At 38.0% G+C, this 21,689-nt stretch overlaps 1 pseudogene; it reads left to right on the forward strand.

The window, feature by feature from the left end:
* The first annotated feature begins 5,880 nt into the window (after positions 1-5,880).
* LOC149166464 (long chain acyl-CoA synthetase 4 pseudogene) lies at positions 5,881-7,431 on the forward strand (annotated as a pseudogene).
* Positions 7,432-21,689: the final 14,258 nt, after the last annotated feature.

Below are 21,689 nucleotides of genomic sequence, written 5' to 3' on the forward strand. Positions count from 1 at the left end.
AATGTCTGAATTTATTTAAGGAATGCACAAAAGCTAGGGTTTCCTTATCAGTCACTGTATAGTTTAACTCTGCCTTTGACAAGTTTTTGCTTATAAAGTATATGGCATAAGGTAACTTTTCATCAATTTGTCCCAAGGCTGCTCCTATTGCTTTGTTCGAGGCATCTGTGTGAATGTGGAAAGGTAGGGCTCAATTCGGGACTCTGAGAATTGGGGCAGTCACTAACTTACTCTTCAAGGTATTTAGGGCTTCTTGACAGTTTTCCGACCATATGAACTCAACATCTTTGCCTAGGAGGCCAAACAAGGGAGAGGCTATCTTGTTGAAGTTTTTAATGAATCTCCTATAATATCTGACTAAGCCTAAGAAACCTCTGACATCTCTCACCTTTTGAGGAGGTGGGACCTTTTGGATGATGGCAATTTTGTTGGGGTCCACCTGCAGTCCTTGTTGAGATATTGCATGACCTAGCACGGTCCCTTCAGTCATCAAGAATTCATATTTTTCCAGACTAAGGGACATGTGCATCTCAATACACTTATCTAGAACTTTTCTTAGGTTAGATAAAGCTTCCTGAAAGTTAGAGCCATAAGGAGTAAAATCATTCATGTATATTTCTACTGCATCATGAACCAGTTCAAAAAATATACTCAATACCGCTCTTTTGAAAGTGGCTAAGGCGTTGCACAAACCAAGAGGAAGGACCCGGTATGCAAAGGTACCCCAAGGACAAGTGAAAGTGGTCTTATCTTAGACTTCCGCGCTGATTTGAATCTGATTGTATCGTCTAACACTTGATCTATGAAAGGTAAAGGAAAGTGGTCCTTTTTAGTGGCTTTGTTCAATTCCCGATAGTCTACACAGATTCTCCACTTACCATTTTTCTTTGGCACTAGCACCAAAGGAGAGACCCATTCAGTATCAAAAATGGGATAGATGAATCCTGCATCAAGCAATTTCTGTAGTTCTTCCTTAACAATATCTTTAAGTGCTGGGTTCATCCTCCTTTGAGGCTGCCTAATTAGTTCGCAATCTTCCTTGATGAATATATCATGAGTACACTCTGAAGAGTGCACTCCCTTCATCTCCTTATAACTCTAGGCGAAGGCATCTAGATATTTTCTCAGTAGGCTACATAGCTCCTTCTCTTAGGAAGTAGATAGAGATGGATTGATTTTCAATGTTCTTTCTAGGCCGAACACTATATTTTTGACAAAGAGAAAAGTAGTTTCAGCCACATAGAGACCGGTTTAGGGGTTGTTTTTGAATTCTCTTACTATGTCTTCTAATGGTGATACACTGAGAGGTGGATTCTGAATCAAATTTTCAATCATATCATCCTCATCTTGTGGTTTCCCCCCCATGGCAAGTTTTGATGTACAAAGCAGTGCAGAATAAACTTCATCCTCATCCTCCTCCTCCAACCAATGAGGTAGATCATGCTCTAGCAGGGGTTGGGCAAGAGGATATAGGGTTAACTACTTCGACATCTGCCCATTCTTTATGGTCATGTTCCCAGCTCGGCAGCTGATGTAGGCATCGACTGTAGCCAACCAGGGTCTCCCCAGAATGAGAGGATACCCAGTGAGCTTTGCCTTTGGCTGGAGTACCAAGAAATCAGCAGGGTATAGCCAAGAATCAACAAAGACCATCACATGTTCCACAATCCCCTCAGGGGCCACGGTCGAGCAATATGCTAGTTGCAGCACTGTCGTGGTCTTCCTCAAGGAGCCCTGCAGGTTAAGTTTGAGCATTGTGTCCTTTGTCACCACATGAATGGCAGCTCCTAGACCAATAAGGGTATGTGGTACTATTGTGCTATTGACGTGCACATCAACTACTGGGCTTCCAAGATCCAGATATTTTGAACAGATTATCTGCCCCAACATCAGGTCAGACAGTTGCCCTACAACATTGATGGTTGGGGCACCTCTCTTGTGCCTTCCTAGATGCCTAAAACACTTCCCTTTGATCAACCTATTGTAGATAAGCACATCTTTTATGGCTTGGAGAAGTGGTATCTTCACACATAAGTGTTTCAATTCTCCTAGGAGTTCAATCTCTTCTAGGGTAGGTTGGATTGCCATGGATAGTCTCTCAGGAAAGGGTGGATTTGCTTTGGGTTCGCTTTCCTCTTTATCTTCCTCAACCTCCCTGCGTGGAGGATGGCTATCTGGGAGAACTTCCCCAGATCGCAAGTTGATTTCTTGAATCTCCACAGCATAAGTTGGGCATGATGGTTCCCCACTATACAATTGTTGATCTTGTATGTTGTTCGGGTTCGGATTTGGCTGGGCAGGCATTTGGGGTTGCCTTGGTGGCGCAGAAAGTAACGGTTGTGGTTGGGCAAGTGGTGGAGGCAGAAGAGCAGGAAGAGAGTTGTATTGGGTCCTCCTCCCCTGATGAGGTGCATTCCACTGAGGTTGCGGTTGAACATAGGGTTGAAACGAATGAGTGGCTGGTTGGGTATGATATTGAGATTTGAAGGACCAAGGAGGAGGTGTGGACCAGGAAGGATGAGCAAGGGGACCCAAGAACATATGAAAATGACTTGGTTGGGGTTGTAGTATAACTAAGATGTCCCTTACATCCCTTACTGGTATGGTCTAGGTCCATGCTGCCTCCTTTGGTTTATGTAATAGATTTGTTCAGTGACTCCTTCGACCCCTTGGTATATAGCTTTAAGTCCAGGCAAGGAAGAGCACTTGTCTGTAGAATGATTTTCTTCACAGACTGAACAAACCTCTATAGAGTTAAATGGGCATTCATTCCTAGGATGCCTCCTAGTGCATCTAGGGAAAAAAATGGCCAAAGTCTTCTCTGCTTTTGCTTTCTTTTGATATGTAGGGTATCCCAAGAGTCTGCGACATTTCACTCTTGAAGTCTTCCAACATGTTTCCAATTTCACCTTTAATGGATGAATTGGAAGAAGAGGCACTAGCTATGGGTTGACTCCCCCTACCTTTCTTTCTGGCTGCTTTAGAATGGTTCCTAAAAACAGTGTTTATGTCCCCATAAGATAGTTGGTAGATGTCTCCCCTGGCCAGTGGATGGAGGGTGTCTAAAAGCTCTTCCCGAATTCCCCTAAGCAGGACCAATTTCAAAGACTCAGCGTCAAGTGCACACCCGACCCTTTTGTAGTCAAGCTTAAACCTCTCTTCATAGTCTTCCAGTGACGCATCACTTCCCATGATCATTTGCAAGATTTCTTCTTGAGTATCTTTTGTCCTACAATAGTCTCGACTTGTTGTTAAAGGCCTGGTGCATCTGATCCCAAGTTGTGATGCTATTGCTAGGTAATCCCATGAACAAGCATAGTGTTGCATCCTTGAGAGTAGAAGGGAACAGTTTAAACGTTTGCTCGTCTTCTATAGAGTCATAAATTCGACAGAGGACAACAAACTCGAACAAGAAGGTGTCAAGATCTTCTGTAGTCGGACCATGGAAATGAAGTAGGGTTAAAGGACTTATATTTTTCATTTTGGTGTCCCCATTGGTCTCCCAAATGGCAAAGGTACCCTCTATTCTCTATCCATTCCCCCTAGCATTTTAGTTTTCAGCCATTAGCTCCAGATAAATGTTTGCTTCTTCTTCTTCTTCCCCTATAGGTTCTTCAAATATCTTTGGCTATTCACCTAAGGGTTCTTCTTGATTGCAACCACCGAAGAAGATAGAAGGTTGGTTGTATGAAGCAGTGCGAGTGTTGGGCAGAAATTTCCTGAGTTATCTCTAGTCCTACGAGGCATGAAAGGAAACATTTTTGGTTGGTTTTCCCTTTTTCCCCACACTGAAAGTACCTACAGAAACTGAAATTGATTGAACAAAACAAATTGCAACTAGCTAAATTGAACTTGCTGAATGAAATTTGCAGAATTGAAAAGGAAAGCAAGGAAATGCAGAACTGAAATAAAATGACTAGTCTACTTTTGTCGAAATGTACTTTGTAGAATTGGAAAGGAAAGCAAGGAAATGCAGAACTGAAAGAAAATAAATGATTTGTCTACTTTTGTTGAAATAAACTATTAGCAGAACGTTGCAAGAAGAAATAGAAGAAAGCAGTAATCATAGAATACTTTGACGCGTCCTCAGCAACGGTGCCAAAAAGTTGTGAGCGCCAGTATTGCAGCAAGAACGCTGCAACTCTTGCGCTGCCAACTTTACTTTTATCAAACTTGGAAGTGTCGGTGTTGTATGCACAAGTACTAGTTCTCACTGCAGGTTGTCACTTGGTCAACCGGCATGAGATCACTAAGAGCTCAAGCCAACTTCTATAGATTTCAGAAGAAGCTCTATGTGTCATGAAAGGAAAGAAAAATTACTCTACAGAAGCTATTCTAATTGCAGAATGGAAAAACAGTGGAATGTAAAGCAAAACGTAGCAAACCCTAATTAACAAGCTAACTCTACCTTTGCCAAAAACACTATCAAAACCATGGAAGAAATGCCATTACCTACATAAGAAAGTAAACAACATCTAATCATGCTATTTCTGGAAGTAAATAAGCAAAAAAACATATTTTTGGATTTTTATGTGTTTTAACTTTTTATGTGAACTTAGTCATGCATCTAATTTATTGTGTTAGTGTGGCAGTGAACAGGTGGCGTTAAAGGGCGATTCTGGAGCTTGGCAGGATGTAAGATGGTGTGGATGGGTCCTCGGAGGTCTTACATGGCCTCCTAGAGGCTTTTCCCACACTCGGCCTTCAAAAGAGACCCTACAGGAAAAACTGCAGGATGAAAATAGGGAAACTACAGGAGGAAAATAGGGAAACTACAGGAGGTCTACAAGGGGAGGCCGAGAGAAATTTACACTATTTTCAGGGTGTGAGAGTGGGTTGAAAGCGTGCATGAAGGTTGGAATGAGGTTTTAGGGTGTCTAAGGTCTACCATGAACCACCAAGAGAAAGAAAGATAATTGGGTTTTCTCAAGGAGAGAGGAAGAAGTTTTATGGAAAACAAAGAAATCTAGGGTAGAATTGAGGTGAGGTTTGGGACACCAGTAGGGCATGGATCAGATGGAGGGTGTGATTTCCGGTGAGCTGGCCTACTGCTGGAAGAGATATTTTGCATGTAAAATGATAGTCAACCAAGAAAATCAAGCAACTAATAAAATGAGTGTATCTTAGAAAAATAGAGTTTTGCATTAAAATGGCCTAAGCTATGATCCATGAAAGGAAATGCTAAGAAATGTTGTAGGAAAGGAAAGCATGAAAGAGGACTATTGTAAATCAGGAAGCGAACATGATGAAGGAGATCTAAAGCAAAGCAAAACTGGACTATCAACCTACTAAAGACGTGCAAACACTAGAAGTCCTATGAATGAGGAAAATCTGTGTTTTTGGGGCAGCGAGAGGGCCTTTCCCTCAAATCATGGTCCCAAAAGGAGGAAGAGAGGCCAAAGCACTATTGCTAGCCTTTTGAATCTTTTCTAATCACTGTTTCACTTGCTATAGAAAACACAAATGGAAGCAAATTACTAAATCATCAAAAACAACCTATTCTTAACCATGAAAGAAATACATCTAACAGCAAATTAATCTACAAACTGAAGTAAAGCATACAAATAAAAGTAAAGAGAAGGTTGACTGCTTGGATTGGGCCCTAACCCAAGAGTTTTAGCCCTCTGAGGTGTTATCACTGAAAATTCTAATGCCAAAATTTCAAAACCGCTCACAAAGCTCTTTAGGTTATTTCGTAGCTCATGTAATAATTTTTAAGTGTTTTCGCAGCGCATAAAGCCTTTTGTAGTTTCGCAGCGCAACATGTTTTAGGCTGCGCTACAAAATTGGGGATTTGTTCGAATCCATAGCAGCTGTCATGCAAAATAGCTCTGGGGTGGATGCACTTTACAGGAGGCATGCTCTCAAGTTCCTGCGTGTATGCTTGTCATCAGTTCTGAATCTGAAGGTGACAGTTTTAGTGATTGCAAGGTACTACCTCAGGTTAAAGGCACCCTTGTTGTTTGTCTCATGGTAGCTGTTATTCAATGGAGGAACGAGATTGCTCGGTTCACTGCTGAAGGAAGCACTAAAGTTGGTTCATCATGGCGTCCAAGTTATTTCTACCACTATTGCCTTTCAAACTTCTAATACCAGTAAATCTGAGGGTCCAACCTTTGCTAAGGATAACTCATCTTTTCAACGTCTCGTGCCATAGTCAATATCATCCAATTCCCCTGAACCAGTGGATTCTAACCAAGAAAATCCCTTTTCTCGATTTTCATTACCATCTTTAAGTAAGAAACTGAACTCTAGTCCTATGTACTCAAACATTATCCCTGCCTCAACTAATGTTATTGATCCCGAGCACATTTCTTCTATATCCTCGACATTTTGTACTGATCTACATTTTCACCCTCGACTTCAAAACATTATCCACCTGGCATCCTGCCATTCCTCATTTGATGTTTTTGGATGATAATTCTCCCGAATTAGATCAATCGAAATTTGCGTGATAAAGGTTTCCATGAATGATGTAGAAGAAGCGAGTAGCTTTTGGTGGAGGATATTGCAGAACTAAAGCCAACGGTCTTCTGTGGTGTCCCACGTGTCTTTGATCGCATATATTTAGGTTTAAACCAGAAGATCGCTGCTGGAGGATTTTTGAATAGAAAAGTGTTTGAATTTGCATACAAATACAAGCTTAATAATATGCGCAAAGGGTTGAAACATGAAAAAGCATCTCCACTTTTTGATAAAGTTGTCTTCAGCAAGATTAAACAAGGTCTGGGAGGACGTGTCCGTGTAATGATATCAGGAGCAGCTCCACTTGCAAAACATGTGGCAGAGTTTCTACGAGTAGTCACTTGTTGCCATGTTGTACAGGGCTATGGTTTGACAGAAACTTGTGCAGGAAGTTTTGTTTCCCTACAAAATGTAATGTCAATGATCGGGACTGTTGGTCCACCTGTTCCGAATATTGATGTCTGCCTTGAGTCTGTCCCTGAAATGGGATATGATGCACTTTCAGAAGTACCGCGTGGAGAGGTTTGTATAAGGGGCAAAACCTTATTTGCTGGTTATTACAAGCGTGAAGACCTTACAAATGAGGTTTTGGTTGATGGTTGGTTTCACACAGGTGACATTGGGGAGTGGCAGGCGAATGGAGCACTAAAAATCATTGATAGAAAAAAAAAAATATTTAAGCTTTCACAAGGAGAATATGTTGCAGTGGAAAATCTCGAGAATGTGTATGGCCAGTGTTCTGCTATTGATTCGATTTGGGTTTACGGAAATAGCTTCGAATCTTGTCTGGTTGTTGTTGTTATACCTAATCAAAGAGCACTTGAAAGTTGGGCCACAGATAATGGACAAACTGGAGATTTTACTGCATTGTGCCAAAATCCCAAGGCAAAAGAATACATTTTGAATGAACTTAATGTAGTTGCTAAAAGTAGCAAGTTAAAGGGTTTCGAGTGTAACTTTAGTTGACCGACTACTGCCCTCCAATCTGCAGGCAATGCGCAGAATCGAATGTTGAATAGCTGGTAGTATTTGACAAAAGGTTTCTCCTAGGAAATCTCTCTCGTCCGCACAATGAATGAAATGCATTAGTTTAGAGATTTTTCTGCTGATGAATTTCATTTAACTGTAATGTCATCCGCTCCAGGATTTGCAAGAATTTCAAGCATGAATGTTATGAGCATTGATAAGTTATTTGTGAGCAAGGTGGCAGAGCAGTTAAAATCTCAGGGGAAATTGAAATTGTTTAAAACAGTTTCGCAGCGCGCTACGAAACTGCGAAACTGCTGTAGGTGTTGTTTTTAAAACGCAGGCAAACAGTTTGATGGGAGAATCAGAAATTTGCAAAGGGAACACCTCAGTGACATGAAAGGGATCAAAGGAAGCTGCTACAGCCATTCAACATTTGCCAGGTGTACCTTTAACAAAAGGTGAAATCTTTTAACCTAAGTTTAAGATTTTTGGTTATAAAGCCACTTTATTCTCGGTGATTAGGGTTTGGAGAAGAGCTGCATACGAAAAGTTTTGGTTGGCACACCTGTCTACCAAGGAAGCCTCCAGCATATCAGGAGCATGGTGTTACCCTATTCTCTTGGGTTATTAAAGAATTAAAGTATCCACTGCTGCATACTCGGTGATGGGGGACCAAAACCAAAAATTTAGGGATATTTTCAGCCAATACAGAACAGATCAAATCCTTCGGTATTCAAAGCCAACATGGGACATTAATTGCCCATCTTATGCCATCTCATGCCATCTCAGCTGAACGAAGAGAAAGCCAGGTGTCAAAGCTGCAAGGAGGAATCAATTTATGTAGAAGATAGAGTTAGAGTTATGGTTGGTTTAGGACTCTTAAACACTACAGTTAGTTCCTTATTGAATTTATGAGTTTGTTAAAAGCAAATAGGTGTCATTAGTGGCAGTCATCGAGCTCCCCTCATGCTGGAGGAGGAAGCTCCAAGTAGTTAGAATTATGTTTCTATATATAGCTGGAAGATAGATGTAATCAAGGTTGGATGTTTTGGAGAAGACTGTTTTGGTTTATGTATAAACAGATTTCAGTAATGCAAATGACTGTTTTTTTCTTCTCAGGATTCACAAAGGATCTTCTTGTTCAAAGGATCTCACTTTCTGGATTTTCCCATGGATGTGAACCAGTGAGGGATTATATCAGACAGTTTTGTCGGCCAGGTACACAGCCTAGCAAGGATGAGAAGATAAACATCAAGGATGTGAGTGATTTTCCTTTGAGAACAATCCTCTTCATAATCGAAAAATTGGTTGGAAGCGTGACACTACATCTAGCGAACAGATCTTATATGCAGTGTGCACTGGAGTGTCCAGAGCCAAAAGTTTTCAACTAGTGCAAGGTTGTGCTTTCTTCACTGAAAGAACAACTGACCAAAGTAAAAAGTGGTAAGACGAAGAATTTCTGCTTTCTTTCGATCTTAATCGCTTTTACCTTAAGAGGGAATCCCATTGATGCAACCACAACATGTATTACTGGGTGTAGCTAGTCCTAGAAATCCACGTATGCAAATGTGGATCAAATGGTGGCTCAACATGCAAGTTAGTCAACAATCATTTTTCCACTGCAGTCTTCAATTGGCTTGAGCGACAACACCTTGTCATCGAGGAGCATCCACACTCAGGGATGGATATCCGTCGAGATCCAGATTTGGTGAACTACTAGTTGGAGCATAATGGGGTGTTATGGGTAAATTGTTTGACCAAAAGTGTTTTTTGATTTTTTCAAGTTTCTACATGTTTTTTGTGTTTTTACTATTTCCAAGACTAAACTAAAATCATTCTTATGCATGCATATGTGGATATTGTTTGACCTGTTGAACGCCAACAGGTTGCAGGTGGGCTAGTGTGCAGAAACATTCGAAGAGCAATTCTTTAGGACTTAGATTTGGTCGAGACCTTAGCAAAGTTGCATGATCACATAGAGGGATTAACCCTTGGTATTTCGGATGTCTAGATCAGGTAGTTAAATCAGTATATCTCCATACCACGCGTCAGTTGACGATATCAGAAATAGAGACTCATCCAAAACTGATGGTTTGAATGTTGAATCAATGCAGGTCAAGGGAAGGTTGCAAAGTAACTCTACAAAAACTAAAGATTTATTTGATTTGGACTTGATGAATTCCATATCAAACTCTTGCAAAATGACTATCCGTTTAGAGTATTTTCCCCCGAGCAATTGACGTGACGATATGTATGGCATAGGACTGCAATCCGAAATGACAGTTGTTTTGCGGAGCATGACGTAATGGAAAAATCTTTGAACAACTTGCACAGCTGCCAAAGCTAGTTTCTCGACATAAGAGTACTTACTTCTATATCATTAAGATTGCGGCTCAAGTAATAACTTGGATGTTCAATCCCATTTTCCTCTTGGACTAAAACCATGCCAATGGTTGTATTTGCATCGACGACTTACAAGTAATAGTCGTTTTGATAATTTGGAGAGTACATTAATGAAACTCTAATCAAGGTATCTTTAAGAGCATCAAAGGAAGCTTGTGCAACCTGATCCTAGTGGAACGATATCTCCTTTTTCAAAAGACGTGTAAAACCTTTAGCCATCTCAGCGTAATTAGGAATGAACCTCCTTAGAAAGTTTGCTTTCCCTTGGAGTTTCTATCACTGTAAAAGATTTGAAGGTGGAGACAAATCAAGAATTGCATGAACCTTTAATGGATCGAGTCAAATCCCCTCTCTAGACACTACAAATCCAACAAATCGATCAGAACCAACACAAAACACACATTTGTGTGGATTGAGTTGTATCTTGTAGTGTCAGCACTGTAAAAATATTGCTCTCAAATGTTGCGGGTGATCGGTATGCTTTCGTGAATCAGAAGGTAAATCATCAAGGTAAGGTTGAACAATGTGCTTGATGTCATGGAAGGCATAGTTCATTGCCCTCTAAAATGTGGCCCCTACATTCTTCAAACCGAATGAGACTTTCCTGTATGTGAATGTGCCCCAAGGAAAAAAAAAGTTGTTTTAGATTGGTTTTGTGGGCGGATATTGATTTGATTGTAGCCGGAAAAACCATCCACGAATGAGAATATTTCGCTTCCAGTACATTCGTCAATAATTTGGTCGATAAAAGGAGTAGGATAATTTTCCTTTGGACTTTGCATCCCTATAATCGATGCACACTTGAATTGTCACTTGTTTCTTCATGACAGGAACAAGGTTGGAAACCCAGTCAGTAAGAGGTACAGGGTAAATGAAACCAGCGCGCAAAAGTTTTTCAACTTCTGCCTTTACTGAAGCAACCTTCTTTGGATGAAAAAATCGAAGTTGTTGTCGAACTGACTTGACATCAAGGTACATTTTTATTTCATGTTCAACAATACTAAAGTCAATGCCCGACATATCCTCATAAGACCACGTAAATATATCTCTATATTCACGGAAGTGGGTACGGTAACTATCGAGTTCTGATGGAAAACAATATTCGCTGACATGAATGTTCTCTACAACATTAGGCTTGAGCGAAATATTAATAGAAATCATTTCTTTAATATTTGACGAGTTTCGATCAGATTCAACTGTGTCTATGAAAACTGAATTCGAAAGAAATTCAACAACTGAAGGAAGGTTTAGTTCATTTGAATAATCTTCGATTTCATCTAGAAGATGGGAACGATGATGATAATCTTCCCAAGGTTCTTCTCTTATCATCATTGATTGGACAATTCCTTCATCCATAGAACGTATACGTGAGAAAGGATCGCAAAAAGTACCATATTCTAACGAACGGTCTACTCATACAATTGGTAAATGTGGATTTGGGTTTTTCGCACAAGCCCGAAAAATTAATTGATATGCTAGTTGAGTGGGGCTTAGCAGCATTACCACAATATTACTATCAACTTAAAAATTGTTGGTAATCCTCCTTAAATCAGATGAGGTGGAGGAAATCATGTTGCAAGTCTCTACTCTTGCCACTTCTGCCAAATCAGATGGTGACGATAGTGTAAAAGTACCCATTAGGGAAGTATCTATAAAGAGACCTACCCAACACTTCGAAGTGACAACGAGGGTCTGTGTTCCAACAAAATGCTTCCCATAGCCTGTAAACTATTGGCAAAGAAGGCAAGTTGATCGATGGCTGTGATTCCACCCTTACGAGGGAATGCAATAGTAGAAAAGTACGTGGAAACTACAACAGCCATAAAATATACCCAAGGCCTTCCCAGTAAAATGTTGTAATGGAGGGGTTCGTCAACTTCCTCAACTTCAACAGTAATTTTTTTGCCCCCTAGTTCGATTTGCAGGTTACTCAAAATCCCACAACAAGTATATGCTCTTTCGTCAAAAGCTTTTAACGTGGTTGGTGATCGTGACAACGACAGTGAACCAACTGTTTTCCAGTAGCTCATTGACATAATGCAAGTAGATGCCCCCTCATCAATAATAGTTTGGTGAACATTCTTATTGAGAGCTTTTACTTGTATTAGGAAAGCTAATTGCGTCGATAACTGTGGTCTATATCCCGCATGGTTAAAAAACATAAGATTGGAATCCATAGGCTCTATTTCGCCAATTGCTGATAGTAAAGCCTGCTTCTGGGAGGGATAGTTTTGTAACACCTCGAGTGTTGACATAGCAGAAGGTTATTGAGCAAGATATTCCACTATGTTATAATTCTGACCTGCTTGAGCCCGAGGGTTAAATGTCGATTTATGCACAACTCCCTTTGGTGGTTTTATTGTCAATTTTGGTACAATAGGTGGAATATTTTCAGATGAAGTTACAGTTGAAGGATTAGGTTGATCATTGGCCTGATTATTCGACGATGACGGTGGATTTCCATAATCTTTGTTTCTCGTTGACACCAAAACTTCGTTTTGTGGCTTTGTGATCGATAACATGAGTACTTGGGAAGTGGAAGCATGATCTGTCGCAACCAAATGTGTCTCCGAGTTTAGAAACGGATCAGTCAACACTGCAGATGTGTTAGAAGTCTTTAAAAGTTTAGATACCTTTGAGTGGTGTGGACAATCTCTTGTAAAATTCTCTTAATTAGAGATTAGACATGGATAACGAGGTTTCCTTGCTGAAGTAGAGAAATCAAATGATTTCGCTTGAGGGGAATTATCTTATTTCTTCTTGTTTTTCCCCTTTTTCTTGCCTCCTAGTTGCTTTTGATTTTTTTTCTTTGTCAGATGACACAGCATTAACTTCGGAAGCAAGAGTCTTTTCTGATGCATTGGTAGTTTGATTAGTAATGGAAAAATTTGACAAGGAGGTATTATGAAGTTCACACTTGCTACTCAGGCATAGAGCAATCAAATTTCTTTCGATAAAAAAAAAAAGAGCACAATCTAATGCAATTTCCATACACTATTCCTATGAGCACACACAAACTTTTTTAATGCAACATGCATGTATATCTTTTCGATTCCTTAATGTGAATATGAACAAAAGCAAATACGCACATACAATTAATTAGTATCTCATAATGAACGAAGACTTTTACAACAGTTCTGATTTGAAGAAAAAGAAGACTTTACGACACTTTCTTTCGAATGAAGATTAATCAAGTATATTCTAACTTTGACTGTAGATTGATAATGACAAAAAAAACATTAAAGAAACATTAATCAATCAAATCAAAGTAGGGCTAGACAAGGAGATAGAAACTTGTTCTCTGAGACATAATATTCAATGATCAATCAGCAAACAAACAAACAAAGAAAAATTGGCAAAAACACATTCCAAAGGTGGGAAACTGACCCTAGGAGGATCAACGCAGCCCTGAATGGGGGACAATGTGCTTCAGAGCACTATCCCTAAGCCAGGGGTGCTCTACAGCACACTGTGTCCCTCACAAGCCTGCGCTGATGACAGTGAGCCATTTCAAAAGGCAATTTGACACAGTTTTGACCAATTTTTCAATGAAAACAGCTGAATTACAATCTACGAACACAAGTAAGGTCTGCAAGGATGCCCTAGGAGGAGGATAAGCTACTAGGAAAGAGGATATTCCCCAGTGGAGTCGCCAATTTGTTTTGGACAATTTGCTATCTATGGATAAATACTAATTCCCTAGATAAGTAGCTATATCTAGAACAACAGTTTAAAGTGTTTTAGTCTTTTCCTATAACCAATAGATGAGATGAGAAGATGAGAAAACCTACTTGTAGTTCTGCTTTCCTCTCGTATCTTTTGCATTGATCTTGTTGCTCCTTCTCGTACTTAATACGCTTGAGAAGTACTTGTAAACACAACAGAAAACAAAGAATCGATCAAAGGAAACGATCTATTGAAGATAAGTGAAACGAATTAGATACAATTCACACATATAAGCATTATAAAACAATACAAACATATGGTAGAAAGGTTCAAACACTTTATTGAATAGAAGAAGGAATTACAACCATTGGTGTGTGATTCAAAGCCATTCCTCTAGCTTGGATCCCATCCACATCACATCAAAAGCATGACAAACTTGTAGCATTACAATACTTGATTCAAAGTAAAATCTCATCGCAACATTATCTCCTTACAATTCAACATAATTCAGCCCCCCCATCCACATCACATCAAAAGCATGACAAACTTGTAGCATTACAATACATGATTCAAAGTAAAATCTCATCGCAACATTATCTCCTTACAATTCAACATAATTCAGCCCCTAATCACTTAGATGAGTGGTCAATTTATAGGGAGATGAAGGAGGTTTTGTCATAAATAGTGACATTGAATGGCCTTCCATACTTAGAATTACTTCCATGGAAGAAGGGATGAGAGGATAGAATGCACCTTAACTCATTCCTCATCCATTTTCGAGTTCATAGGAGTTGATAAGTGAGGGAACCTTCTAGATGACTCCAAAAGATAAGAATATTCCCCAAACCCTATCTGAATTTCGCTTAATCTCACTCAACGTAGCTGAAAGGAAGCCTAAGTGCCCTGCAGAGCACCCTAGCATGGACTTAACTGCTCTGCAGCGCACCCTTACAATGGCTTACCTACGCTGGTCCCTCTAGAGACCATTTCTTGATGTCTTCAAGTCATGAAATTGTCTAGAAAGGAGGCATTCAAAGGGGTGACTTGTTTAGGGAATGCAGCGACTGAAATTAGGGTTTGATGAGCCCTAAAACACTGATCTGGATGATGGGATTGATGTGATCAAATGGATCTGTAAATTTTTTGCAAGCAAGGCGAAATTAAAACTTTTTGTTGCTCTAATAACCCACACTACATCGCTCACATCCTAGGAAAGGTGCATCCAGTATACTTAGATGCCCTGCATAAATGTTTTTATCATAAATAATCTTCCGCTTAGAGTAAGCCACTTATTGGTCAATGTGCTTCGTTTTGTCTCAAACTTATTTACCAACCATTCCTAGTCTTGGCTCTCATACTTATTTGGTTTCAATATGAAAACCGCGTATTTGAATCCACCATCTAAAGGGACGACTTTAGCCTTGAATAAATTGGCAATCTCGAGTATCGTCTCAACCTCCTTGTTGTCTGATATTAACACTAGTTTTTCATTGTTCATTATGAGCATCAAAACCCTTCTTGAATTTGAAAATAATGTGATGGAAGGCCCATCAGTCGTTAATGCTTTCTTTCTTGGAGAACAAAAGGTCATCAACGAACATAAGGGGGGAGATGTATGTGTGTCTAGTTACCTCGTAACCGGTAATTAGACCCATTTCTCTAGCAGTGCAAGTACCCCAAATAAGACCATCCATGGTAAATATGAAGAGTAATATGGATAAAGCATAGCCCTGTTGAAGTCCCCAATAGGTCAAGAAGAAAACTATCAGCGTTCCATTAATGAGAATGGATAGGTTTTCATATTTGAGGCATACCATGGTTCATTTAGTGAACCTGCGATCAAATCCAACTTTGTACACGATCATCTGGAGCAACTCCCATTCAATGTTTTCGAATGCTTTGACTAGACTAATTTTCATTAAGCATGCGTCCAACCTGCAAGACTTGATGGAGTGCATAAATTCTTCTGAGACTTGAAAAATTTCTCTCAGGAACAAACCAATGACTAAAACTAAACTATTATTTCTCAACAACTATAAATTATTTCTCAACAATTATCTTCACAATGTCTTCATCATCTCGCTAAAACTATTTGAGACTTTCAAACCCGCGATTCTAAACTATCACTTAAAACTATGTAAAATTTGACTACCGTCATGTATTGCAATATATTTGAAGAGATATCTGTATGACTGGACAGTGGACAACGACATGGCAGACAAGAAGGCTTGCATCAGGCCACGAGGAAGTGGTAGAACAAGTTTAAACAATCCCGACCCATGATCCTGGGATAATTAGTTCTATTTCCAAAACCGCGGGAATAGGAGAGTTCAATATTTGAATTCGATTCATGGTTGGTGTTGTTGTAGATCTGAATTGAATCGCAAGCCAGAAAACACCTCAACGATATGTTGAACCAAATAATTGCTACATAGAGTGCTAATAATGTGATAAACAAAGATTTGTTGGGTTCTCTAATGCATACAACGAACAATAGCTCACAGGCCCTGACAAATAACAAATAATATCATTGAAGTAATTTTTGTAGCCCAAGATACAACTGCCAATGTCTTGGCCTAGATTATCAAGAACATCCATCATTTCTCGAGGCTGTGATGATAATAAAACATACTTGCTCACTATGTTTAAAAGGAAATTTTCACGTTGAATGCTCTGTAAATCCATAAGGAGGCTTCCCATGCGAATATTATCTTGGAGCTTTGATGTTGCGTCTTATGACAAAATTTGATTATAACATTCAACATTGTTTATGGTTATTTGTTAGCTAAACAAGAAGCCATTACACAAGCCAAAGGCAAGGAAAATTGCTTCATGACTTGGGAAGATACGAGGAAAATTCCCTTAACATGCAGGGTAAATTTCTAAATCACCATATTATATTCTTTCTTAGCATTTGGGGATAGATGTATTAAGATCCTTCTCGGATCCAACATCAAATATTAATTAAGAATATGCTTGCTTCAAATATTCAGGTTATTCAAGAGACACTAAGAGTGGCCTCAATATTATCCTTCACATTCAGAGAAGCAGTTGTAGACATATAATACAAAGGTGAGCGAGTCTCCTCATAGTATTAAATCTATAATCCTACCAGTTTGGTCATAAATTAGCACAGAAAATGAGAGAAAATGAATTAGGTAAGTTAACCTGAGAACTGATTTGCTATATGGTATTTATTTTATAGGTTACCTAAAGGAAGGTCGGTCATGCCATTATTTCAAAACAATCATCACAGTCCAAAATTCGATCCTCCGAAAGGGCAGGCATCATGACCGCATGAGCTGCAACTTTGAACATTCTGGACGGAGAAATTATCGAGTTAACTTTATCCAGGTCGGCATTTCTTAGAGGAAATTCTCAGGGACTCTCATCGACCTCTTCTTTATGTGATTACATAATTTTTGTAGATTCCAAACGAAAGGAGCATGGATTTTCAGGGAGCGGAATATTAATAGAAGCACAATTGTTTCTCCACGCGCGATTTCTTATACCTTCAGAGAAATGACCTGTTTAAATCCAGTAGCTAGACTGTCAGGTAAGTGAGTATTTTATTTTATTTATTATTTTATTTCTCTCTCTATATCTTCTGACTCGAGCATGTGGACGCTTTCATTGGGGCATTTTCCTTCATACTTGATTGATTTGGGAATGCTCCTTTTTCATTCTATTTTGCTTGTAAGATTTAACTAGTAGGTTGGAATTGTTGTTCGTTGAGTCTCTGTTTCCAATGTCATGAAAAAATTAATCAAATTATGACTTCATTTTTCTGCACTTTAATTCTTAAAAATCGTTTCCCTCTGTCCGATCTTATGCTTCTAGGGACTTTAGATCTAGTGTAGACTAGGTTGGTAAATTTATTTTATTAGTGATAATTGGACCAAAATCTTTTAGTTATGTTTTTCATTTTTTCTCCTTTTAATATCGAGTTGCGAGGTATTGAAGGCAATATTGTGCTTAGAGCAGGAAAAATTTAACTAAATCGACCGCTGAGAACTTTCTATGCTTAAATCTAAAATCTAATTTACATTATATCTTAAAAAAAAACATTGAACAAACAACATAAAAGAAAAATGAAAACCTTCTGCCAGAAAATTGGGAAATAGAAAAGTCAAAACGCTAGTTTTTGGAAGCAAAAGGTAATACCTGCTACATTATTGGAAGAAGCATTGTTGGAGGCCAAGAAGGAGAACAATTTAAGCCTCTGAATGTTTCTCGTAAAGATTGTGCCTCTTTTAGTACTCCTTGGCATCTGCATGATCCGTCACGCATTTCTCCACTTGTCAAGCAGGAGGTTGTGCTCTTAGCGACAAAGAAGAATAGGAAGAAGTAAATATGGTATTTTTTAGGAGGAGAGTGTAGCCTATTTCGAAGTCTCGTTATTAGGGCTCTTAGCAACATTGAAACCCTAGTGCTTTGTAGGCTTGGGCTCATCAGCACCGAAATTTTTGCTCTGAATTCAAAACAAGCTCCCCTCCCGACGAGACGACCCATTCATTTCTGCGTGGAGTACATTATAGTGAAGAGTAAGTGATGACTATAAGATTCGAGGGCCCTCAAGGATGGAACAACAAAGGTTAACGTATCGCCTCAGGCTCTGTATCAATTGTGGTAGGAGCAGGCCTACGTCATCCTTAAAAAAAATGAAAACCAGTGTTAAAAAATTTCACAATACATAAGAAAATAATAGCCCAACACCATTGCTATATATCACTTGGCTGTGTCATAATAATATAAAATTAATTAAATTAAATTGGAGTTATATTGGATAGGTAAGAGGAGTATTGTTTTACCCCACTCAAATTCAATTTCCTCTCAAGTGATATGATGAGCATTGTTATAACACCTTCCTTATTAAGCAATAATGTCATTGGCTATTAACTCATGGTTCTGTATGCAACCATCTCTAAAAGGAAATGATAATTGTATGGCGTTGGATTCTAACGACAAACAATCAGGTATCAATCCATCATTAGAAAGGAGTTATGAAGGATTGGAATTCCCTCATTGCAAATATTGGGAAGGGCACAGGAAAATATGGAAAGATCTAGAAGATCTTGATATGGAAAAAAATGAAATATAGCTCGAGGGGATTTCCTTGTGTGACAATGTTCTTAATTTTAAGAGTGGGAGTTTTAGCCAACAACAACACCTTTGGCTTGTGCTTCATTCTCATAAAAGGAACAAGTGGTCAACTATTTTTTGGATTATATATTATGGGTTTTCTACTACTTGGTGTTGGCCTTGGGTCTTTAGGTGACAAAAAGCCATTCTTGGAGCTTCAAGTCCCAAGTTAATCCTTGTTCTTTTCTATATTTTCTTGAGAGTCTTGCTATATTATTTTTCTCTTTTATATGAAGAATTGTCCTAACTTCTTAGGTGGGGTAGGTTTTATTTAGATAAAATCCTTTTGTAGCATCATTCCTCCATTTCATCTGTGTTTCAATCTCTTTAAGCATTATTGTTTCTTGTCATCCTCTGTTGTTTCTTATGTTAGTGATGGATTTGTGCCTCTTTTAGGGGATTTCTTTGGTTAGAGCTTCAAGTCCCAAGTTAATCCTTGTTCTTTTCTATATTTTATATTATTTTTCTCTTTTATATGAAGAATTGTACTAACTTCTTAGGTGGGGTAGGTTTTCTTTAGATAAAATCCTTTTGTAGCATCATTCCTCCATTTCATCTGTGTTTTAATCTCTTTTAGCATTATTGTTTCTTGTCATCCTCTGTTGTTTCTTATGTTAGTGATGGATTTGTGCCTCTTTTAGGGGATTTCTTTGGTTTGTCGTGCCTCTTCCTTAGTCTCATCCCAATTTCTTCCTTCTATTAAATTGAATCCTTTGTGATTTTCATCTAGTGGTGAGGTCCACTCATCCTTTCCAGAGACTATCTGATATTCACATTATCATACAATTATTTTTTCTCAATCAATATGGTTAGACATGGGCACACTAGGAGAAGCAACTCCCTCCACTCAATCAATATGGCTCAACACTTTGCAAAGAATTATGTTATTGTTTATGTCCTCTCAAATCCTCTAGAAATTAGCGCAGAGATAACCACTCCCTCCACTCAGGTCTCAGGGTCAACAGTTTGCAAAGAGCTCTAGGGCTCTACTATTGTTTATGTCCACTCAACTCCTACGAAAATTAGAGTATAGATCTAGGAGGATGAGTGAGAAGCCAATATTGAAAAATGATTTATGATGGATGAAGATGTGGAAATGAAAGGTGAGGGTAGGTCCCTGATATGAGGAATACCAAGGCCTGACAAACTAGATGTATGGAAATCATTGAGATCTATTGGAAGTTGAAAACCATAATGGATAAATTTATAGTGAAGCCATCTAAACAAGAAATCTTACTTTGCATTGATTAAATGCAAATGTAGATGAAAAAGCTTACTGACCAAGTATCCATCATGTCAAATAAATTGGTAGTTTTGTATTTTCCAACCTCTGATGAAGAGGATGCTTACCTTGACAGCACACAGGTTGATCCAAACATATTTCTATCCATAGATAATTTTGTAGAGCTCTCTCTCTCTCTCGCTCCCCATATATATATATATATAAGGCTTCATTGCTATTTTACTAATCTTTATTTCCCTACTAGTCTCATTTCCCCAGTTGAATATCGGTAATGGCATCCAATTTTTTGTACTTTTCTCATTAGTAAAGTAATACAATGATTGTTTGATGACATACATATTTGTTTTAATCTAGATTTATTAAACATCTATAGAGATCAATTTGATAATGTGTAATTTATTTTTATATGAAAAAAATTATATATGGCATTGAACTAGTTACTCTTAATGTTTGATAGATTTCTGATATACAATAAATTCATTAACGCTCCATACTTTAATAAAATTCCAATTTAAAATAAATCTAAATTGATAAATAATTCAATAACTACAATTACACTGTTATTATTTTTTTAAAACTATAAATAAAATCGTTTTTAAACTATTAAATAAAATACAATATACATCAATAAATTTTAAATATTTTAATATATAATTTAAAGAATTGCTTTTAAAATTATCAAATAAAATATAAGCTAATGAATTTATTTTTATATTTTAATATGTATAATTCGAAAAAGATATTGAAACACTATTATATATTCTAGGTTGTAATTAATGCTCAACCTCTGCGTAAATTGCATTGTATTTAAAAACCAAAAAAAATAAAAAAAGGTTGATTCCTTCAAATTTATATTCTTGCAAATTTATATTGATTTTATTAAAAAAAATATGCAAAACATATTAGCGAAGACATTCTCTATCGATGCAACAAAATAGCCTGGCCGATAGGTTTTTTTAAGAGAATTCAGTAAAAAAAAAAATTCAGAAAATCAAGTAATTGGAGTTTTTCAATTGATTTTTATAGTGGAAATGGATTAAGCACCATCAGGAACCCTTGGGGCAACCAAAATCTTGAGATTTGATAGTTGTAACCAAGATTGTCAAAAATTTCTACCAAAATTTTTTATAACCTTGTCGGAATTTCTGAATTATTTTGTAAATTTTTCAGACTACCCACATTAACAAATACTCAAGGGCTTCAGGTAAGAATTACTTTCCATTTGATTTTCACATAAGACAAATAGAAATTCTATAGCAAAAAAGGATTCCTCAACCACCCTATTGACCTGTTTTCATTTTGATTTTCACATAAGACCTATTTTCCATTTGATTTTAACGTAAGACAAATGGAAATGTTACAGTAATAAAGGATAAAGGATTCTTCAACCATTGTACTATAGAGAACGAGTGGACAAAGTATTTACTAACTTATGCATCACTGAAGCTCTAAAGTTATGTATCTTGTAAATTTGGGATTGAAGTATTAAAGAATTCAACGGAGCAAATGGAAATGCTGAAGTAATAAAGGATTCCTCAACTACTACATTTCAGAGAACGAGTGGAAGAAGCGTTTACTGAATCATGGATCGATGAAGCTCTAAAGTTTTGTGTGTATGTAGAAGTATAAAAACACTCAACATACGCTCGAACTCTACGTTGCTTTGCACTCTTTTTCGAAAGGACATTGCTATTTAGAGAACCTAGGCTTATCTTATACCATTTGAACTTGTTCTTTCTCCTTTTTTTCTTTTTTACTAATTCGGTACACAACATCTTCATGATGCTTGTGTTAAGGATAA

Source organism: Pinus tabuliformis, chromosome 5_1, assembly GCF_031772625.1.
Source record: "Pinus tabuliformis cultivar Carrire ecotype Pingquan chromosome 5_1, CPIR1, whole genome shotgun sequence".
Classification (NCBI taxonomy): domain Eukaryota; kingdom Viridiplantae; phylum Streptophyta; class Pinopsida; order Pinales; family Pinaceae; genus Pinus; species Pinus tabuliformis.